Genomic DNA, 7,870 nt, shown 5'->3' with positions numbered 1-7,870 from the left:
CCTCTGCTTCAGGATCACCTGGGTTGGAACCTCTGCTGTCCTGGAGGGGAGGGTGAGGGTGGAGAAGGAATTGCGTTCTTAGGGCAATGCCTCCACTGTTGTCTGTTTCCTTGTGGCTGCAGGCACCATGTTGGTCAGGAGGCCAGAGTTGTATGCACACCTCTGCTGCTGCTGCTACTAGGTGCTAAGTGTAGGTGCGTGGCCAGGATAATGGGTCTCTCCATCTGCTGTTGCCCATTTTCTCTTGGCTGCAAGTACCAGTGTGGTTGGGATGCTGGAGCTGTGCACCCATCTCTGCTGCTATCACATGCTGAGCTGCTGCTGGGTACCCACGGAACTCCACCTCCTCTGCTGCTTTGTTCCTCGTGGCCACAGGTGCCATCACAGATGGGAGGCCAGAGTTGCACACATGCTTCCACTGCTGCCCAGTGGGTTCTCTCAGGCTGGGGATGGCTGGCTTGGCTGCCATTGCCAGGGGGCCAGGATCCTGGGCACGGACTTCATTATTCCCCCTGTTCACCTCCTCTATGTACTCTAGTCCACCCACCTTCATGTGTACCACTGTATGGATCCTTCTGGCATCCTGATGTGTTGGGCAGTGTAGCCTTTGTTGAGTTATGGAAGTTTTGCTCACTGTAGATTGATGAGGAGAGACAAAAGGATCCTCTCATGCTGCCATGATGATCATGTCACTCCAACTCTATGTTTTTGTTTACTTAAGAGTGTCTTAATTTCTCCTTCATGATGTAGAATCTAGACTTTGCATATATTTCTGTAGAATATACATTGCCATATACATAGAATTCTTTTTTTTTGTAAAGATTGGCACCTGACCTAACATCTGTTACCAATCTTTTTTTTCCCTTCTTCTTCTTCTCCCCAAAGCCCCCCAGTACATAGTTGTATATTCTAGTTGTGAGTGCCTCTGGTTGTGCTATGTGGGACACTGCCTCAGAAAGGCTTGATGAGTCGTGCCATGTCCGTGGCCAGGATCCAAACTGGCGAAACCCCAGGCTGCTGAAGCGAAGTGCGAAAACTTAACCATTCAGCCATGGGGCTGGGCCCTATGTAGACTTCTTTATTGACAGTTCTTTTCTTTCAGCACTTTGAATATGTCATCCACTGCTTCCAGCATCCGTGGTTTCTAATGAGAAATCCACTGTTAATCTTATTGAGGGTCTTGTAAATGGTGAGTCACAGCACTTGCTACTTTCACGATTCTCTCTTGTCTTTGTCTTTTGACTGTTTGATTATAATTTCTATCAGTATAGATCTCTATGAGTTTTTTCTACATGAAGTTTACTGAGCTTCTTGGATGTGTAGATTTATGTATTTCATCAAATTAGGGATTTGGCCTTTATTTATTCAAATATTCTTTATTCACTTTTCTCTCTTTTCCCTCCTTCCAAGACTCCTATTATGTATATGTTGGTGCATTGGATGGTTTCCCACAAGTGTCTTAGGCTGTGTTCATTTTTCTTCATTCTTTTCTCTTTCTGCTCCTCAGCTGGGTAATCTCAATGGAGCTATCTTCCAGTTCACTGATTCTTCTGTTTGCTCAATTCTGCTGTTGAATCCTTCTAGGGAATTTTTTATTGCAGGTACTGTATTTTTTTTTAAAGATTGGCCCTGAGCTAACATCTGTTGCCAATCTTCTTTTTTCTTCTTCTTCTTCTCCCCAAAGCCCCCCAGTACATAGTGTATATTCTAGTTGTAGATCCTTCTGGCTGTGCTATGTGGGACACCACCTGAGCATGGCTTGATGAGCAGCGCTAGGTCTGCACCCAGGATCCAAACTGGCGAAACCCTGGGCCACCGAAGAGGAGTGTGTGAACTTAACCTCTCAGCCATGGGGCCGGCTCCATCTGGTACTGTATTCTTCAACTCCCAAATTTCCATTTGGTTCCTTTTTATGATTTCTATCTCTTTATTGATATTCTCTATTTGGTGGCACATCATTCTCATGGTTTCCTTTAGTTCTTTGTATGTGATTTCCTTTAGCTTTTTGAGTATATTTGAAATAGTTGATTTAAAATCTCTTTCTGATAAGTCCAATGTCTGAATCTCCTCAGAGAAAGTTTCTGTAAATTTCTTTTTTATATGTATATGGAGCATACTTTCTTTGTATGCCTCATAATTTTTTCTTGAAAACTGAACATTTTGAATATCATGTTGTGACAAATCTTGAAATCGAATTCTCCTTTCTCCCATGGTTTGTTGTTGTTGCTTGCTGTAATTGTTTTTGTTTAGTGGCTTTCTGTATTAATGTTTTTTTTAAGGAATATTAGCCCTGAGCTAACATTTGCCATCAATCCTCCTCTTTTTGCTGAGGAAGACTGGCCCTGAGCTCACATCCATGCCCTTCTTCCTCTACTTTATATATGGGATGCCTGCCACAACACGGCTTGATAAGCAGTGCAGAGATCCACATCTGGGATCCAAACTGGTGAACCCCAAGCCACCGAAGTGGAGCATGCGAACTTAACTGCTGAGCCACTGGGCCAACTCCTCTGTACTTTTTAAAGTTGTACTTTTTGTTGTGTGTGGCCACTGCAGTCTCTTTTCCATTAGCGTGGTGGTCAGCTGGTGGTTTGACAAAGATTTCTTAAATACTTGGAGCCAAAGAAATCAGACATCTCCCAGCCTTTGCAGATGAGCTCCGGGTTAGTGCATGCCTTCCACACTCAGCCAGGCAGTTTACAGCTCTGCCTTTGCCATCATTACTGCTTGCCCAGAGCCTGAGGATCAGCCAGGAGTGAGAGCTTAGGATATTCTCAGGTCTTTTCTGGGCCTGCACCCAGCCCTGGGCAAACATGTGGATTTCTAGATTCCCAGGAATATGTGGGAGCTTTTCTAAGCCTTTATTCCCCAAGCATCTCATTCCCCAGCTTTTCCACTAAAGCTTTTTGGTTTGTCTGTTGTTTGCCCCAACCGATATCCCTTTCCTCTGGGTGGCAACAGCTAATTCATTTGCCTGTGACATCTCCTCCACCTCTGGTAGCTGCCTTATCCCCAGAATAGTTCTGAGTTGGAGGACATGAAAGCAAGCCTCTTGAGCTGGTCCTTCAGGGAGTCACCAGACAGTTCAAAACAACAACGACAATTCTCCAAGAATGAGTTATTTACCTAGTACCTAGTACCTAGTATACTATACTATGCCTGTACTGGGAATGTGGGCTGTTGTTTTCCAGGCTGCCACAGAGCTGCGGAGTGGGAGATGCTGCCAGAATAACTTAAAACACCACAAAGCGCTCTCTCTGAGACTCAGCTGTTTTTGTCTTTTTCTTGATTAAGCATTTGCCTGGTTGCTGTAAGCCCTTGATTCTGATAAAGTTGACTTTGACAGTTTTTGTCAGTTTATTCAGTGCTTTCATGGAGGGGGGAGTTTTGGAGTTCCCTGCTCTGTCGTTTTCACTGACGTCACCCTCAGTGTATAACCTTTTGAGTCTGGCTTCTTTCACTCAGCCTAATGGCTTTGAGACTTATCCAAGTTGTTGAGTGCATCGACAGTTTGTTCCTTTTGATTTCTGAGTAGTATTCCGACGTGTTGGTCCATACAGTTTGTTTATCCATTCCCTCACTGAGACACATTCGGATTGTTTCCTTTTTGGTAATTATGAAGAGCGAATTTATAAATATTTTCATAAAATTTTGTGTGAACATGTTTTCATTTTCCTAGCGTAAATACCCAGAAGTGGGGTTGCTGAGTCATAGGGTAAATGTCTGTTTAACTGTATAAGAAACTGCCAAACTGTTTTTACAGAACGTTGTATCATTTTCCATTCCAGCAATGTATGAGAGTTCCAGTTCTCCCATCTTCATGAGGACTTGATATTGTTAGTCTCTCTTACTTTAACCGTTTTAATAGGTATGTAATGGTATGTAATCAAAGTTTTAATATGCATTTCCTCAGTGGCTAATATGCTGAATATCTTTCCTGTGCTTAGTTGACATGCTTATAGCCTCTTTGGTGAAAAGTCTATTTGAGTCTTTTATCAATTTTTAAAATTGGATTGTTTGTTTCCTTCTTATTAATTCTGGATGTAAGTCTTTTTTTCAGATACATGATTTGCAAACTTTTTTTTTTCCAGTCTGTTACTTGTGTTTTTACTCTGATATCAGGTTTTTTTTTTTCCAGAGCAAATATGTTTAATTTTGACAACAGCCAGTTTATCAATTTGTCCTTTTATGATTATGTTTTTGGCGTCATGTCTGAGAACTCTCTGTCTAATCCCAGGTCATGAAGATTTCCTTCTGTGTTTTAAGAAGTTTGCTTAGGATGTGAGTGGGCATGGATTTCTTTAGGTTTATTCTGTTTTGGATTCATTGAGTTTCTTAAATCTGTAAGTTTATGTCTTTCACCAAACTTGGGAAGTTTACAGCCATTATTTCTTAATATGTTTTTATCTGCAGCACTCTTTCTCCTCTCATTCTGGGACTGTGATGACATGAATGTTAGACTTTTTGATATTTCATTTGGCATAATATCTTCAATGTTCATCCATGTTGTAGCATATGTCAGAGTTTTCTTCTTTCTTAAGGCTGAATAATATTCCATTGTATGTGTATATGACATTTTACTTATCCATTCATCCATCTGTGGACACATGGGTTGCTTCCACATTTTAGCTATTGTGAATAATGCTGCTAGGAAGATGAGTATACAAATGTGTCTTTGAGGTCCCTGAGGCTCTGCTAATTTCTCTCAGTCTTTTTCTCTCTATTGTCCACATTGGATAATTTCTTTTGAACTATCTTCGGGTTCACCGATTCTTCTCTGTTATCTCCATCTGCTATTGAGTTTACCTAGTGAGGTTTTTTGAGTTCATAATAGTTTACATCAATGTGAGATTTCAGTTGTACATTATTTCTTGACTGTCACCACATAAGTGCTCCCCTTCACCCTCTGTGTCCACCTCCCACCCCCTTCCCCTGGTAACCACTGAACTGTTTTCTTTGTCCATGTATTTGCTTATATTCCACATATGAGTGAAATCATCTGGTGGTTGTCTTTCTCAGACTGGCTTATTTTGCTAAGCATAATCCTCTCTAGGTCCTTCCACCATTTGGTTCTTTTTTGATCTTTCCTTTTATTTCAATATTGTTCATCCTTATTTCTTGGAGCATGGTTATACAGCTGTTATAAAATCTGTCTGATAGTTCCAACATCTGGGTCATCTTGGGATTGTCTGTTGATTGTCTTTTTCCTTGAAAATTTATCAGACTTTCCTAGTTTTTTGTGTTTAGAGTAATTTTGGATTGTATTCTGGACCTTTTGAAGATTATGGTACAAGGCATTGGGTCTTCTTTAAATCCTGTGAAGAATGTTTGTGTTTTTGTTTGAGCAGACAATTGACCCAGTTAGGGTCATTCTTCAAGTTCAGACCTTCCTTTTATGGGCTGTGGTTCCAATTTAAGTTCAACTTTTAGAGGTTTAGCAATGCTATTCAAATATTCCACATGAATTCACCACCTAGGGGCTAGTCTGAGACCTGGGTAATGGTTTGCCCATAGCTCAGTTCTTAAAGCCTTTGGTGCACCATCTAAGATCAGATGCGGTGGTGATGGATACACAACTCTGTGACTGTAATAAAAGTCACTGGATGTATACTTTAAAAGGGTAAACTCTATTGTGGGTAAATTATATCTCAATACAGCTGTTATTTAAAAAAATTACATTTATGAATGTGTAGCTCAGGGGTCAATCCAGGAGTTCATGCACAACTTTGTGGAATTTCTTTCTTGAGTGCCTTCCTTCCCACAGTGTCTTTGATACTTCCTAGCTTCCTGAGCCACTCCTTCTAGTTGCTTGACTAACAAGCTAGGACATTAGTCTCATCATTCTGCCACACATATGAGTAGGTCTGTGTGCAGGGCCAAGCAACAGGAATATAGAGAGAGGGAAAAAGCAGTGAGGGTTCTCCCTAGGCCCTTTGACTCATAGTTCCTCTGGTCAGAGAGAAGGATCCTCCTTGCTCAGAGTGCCCAGTGGCCACTATTGTTGCCACAGAGCTTCAGCTTTAGAAATGAGACTTTTATGGAGGCAGAACCAGGAGAGAATAAAAGAGATTTCCCCTGCTTTCTCCTCCCCAGAGGCACTGCTTCTCACTTCTCAGACCAGAAGAGAGGGCTTCACTTGGAGCTCTTGCTGTCAGTGCCTGGTGTGGAGTACTATAATTCATGCTGCCTTGGAGGCTAGGCCAGGAAAGACAAGGAAAAAACCAGAAAACTCACCACTGGATTGTTTGTAGATTTACTTTTCAGAATCCTAAGGTAGCTACTCCTATGTTCTTTCTAGAGTTTTTAGTTACACCTAGTGGAAGAAACAGGGTAGTGTTTCCACTTCATTTTAACTGGGCCAAACCAATCCCTAACTTTACCAATGTTGATGTCTGCAGATATATGATGACTTTCCCAAATATTATAATTATATGAGGAAACTGATATATCTCTACGTGGAAAGACTACCTGTAACCTTGACAATCCTGTGAGTGTTTAAAAAAATGTGTTGGTTGAACTTTTCACTTGGCAATCTAGTCCTTCTAAGTCTGCCCTTCTTTGCACACTTTTCTTGCAAATAAACTACTTTTCTTTTCTTGGTATATTGAACTCTGACACTTCCCACATAACAGAGATTTTATTTCTAGAAGTGAAATTCTAGGGCAAGGTGTCTGAACGATTTTGAGGAAGTTGATGCATATTGAAAAATGGCTTTTTAGAAAGATTGTGCCAATTTGCATGGCCAACAGCCGGTATGAAAGAAAGAAAGCATTATTAGTCATACTTAACATGAAAACCAAGGCTTGAAAAGGGCAAGTAGGGAAGTGGGACTTCATTCTTTGATTCTATTACCATTTATTGATTACTCACCTTATACCAGAAACTGTAACACACACTTGATAGGAAGAATTCTGTTCTTCCCATCAGCTAATTGTCTTATATTATGTGTAATTTCCTTCTGACTCATTTCCCCAATCTTTATGGAATTCTCAATATTTAGATTTTTACTTTCTAGATAGCTCTTCTACTGTTTTTCTCTTTCTTTTCTTTGCCTTTTGCTCTGCTTTCTGCAAGATGTCTTCAATTTCATTTTTTTTCAATATAAAAAGGTTTATTTTGGTGAATAACCTGCTGGTGTAAACAGATACACTTTTCAGTTTGATTATTGCTTGATCTTTTTTCCCTAATATTTTGGTGGTAAAATACACATAACAAAATTTACCATCTTAACTGTTGTAAGTGTGCAGCTCAGTGGTATTAAATACATTCATAATGTTGTGCAACCATCACCATCATCCATCTCCATAACTCTTTTTTTTTAAAGATTTTACTTTTTCCTTTTTCTCCCCAAAGCCCCCTGGTACATAGTTGTATATTCTTCGTTGTGGGTCCTTCTAGTTGTGGCATGTGGGACACTGCCTCAGCGTAGCTTGATGAGCAGTGCCATGTCCGCACCCAGGATTCGAACCAACGAGACACTGGGCCGCCTGCAGCGGATCGTGAGAACTTAACCACTTGGCCATGGGGCCAGCCCCTCCATAACTCTTTTGATCTTGTAAAACTGAAACTTGATACCCATTAAACAAACTCACCATTCCCCACTTCTCCCCAGCTCTTGGCAACTACCATTCTACTTTCTGTCTCTATGATGTTGACTACTCTAACTACCTTATAAAGTGGAATCATACAATATTTGTCTTTTTGTGACTGGATTATTTTACTTGGCATAATATCTTCAATGTTCATCCATGTTGTAGCATATGTCATAATTTTCTTCTTTTTTAAGGCTGAATAATATTCCATTTATATATATATTACATTTTACTTATCCATTCATCCATCTGTGGACACATGGGTTGCTTCCACATTT

Source organism: Equus asinus, chromosome 26 (genome assembly GCF_041296235.1).
Source record: "Equus asinus isolate D_3611 breed Donkey chromosome 26, EquAss-T2T_v2, whole genome shotgun sequence".
Taxonomy (NCBI): Eukaryota; Metazoa; Chordata; class Mammalia; order Perissodactyla; family Equidae; genus Equus; species Equus asinus.
Note: the sequence above shows the minus strand (reverse complement) of the source record.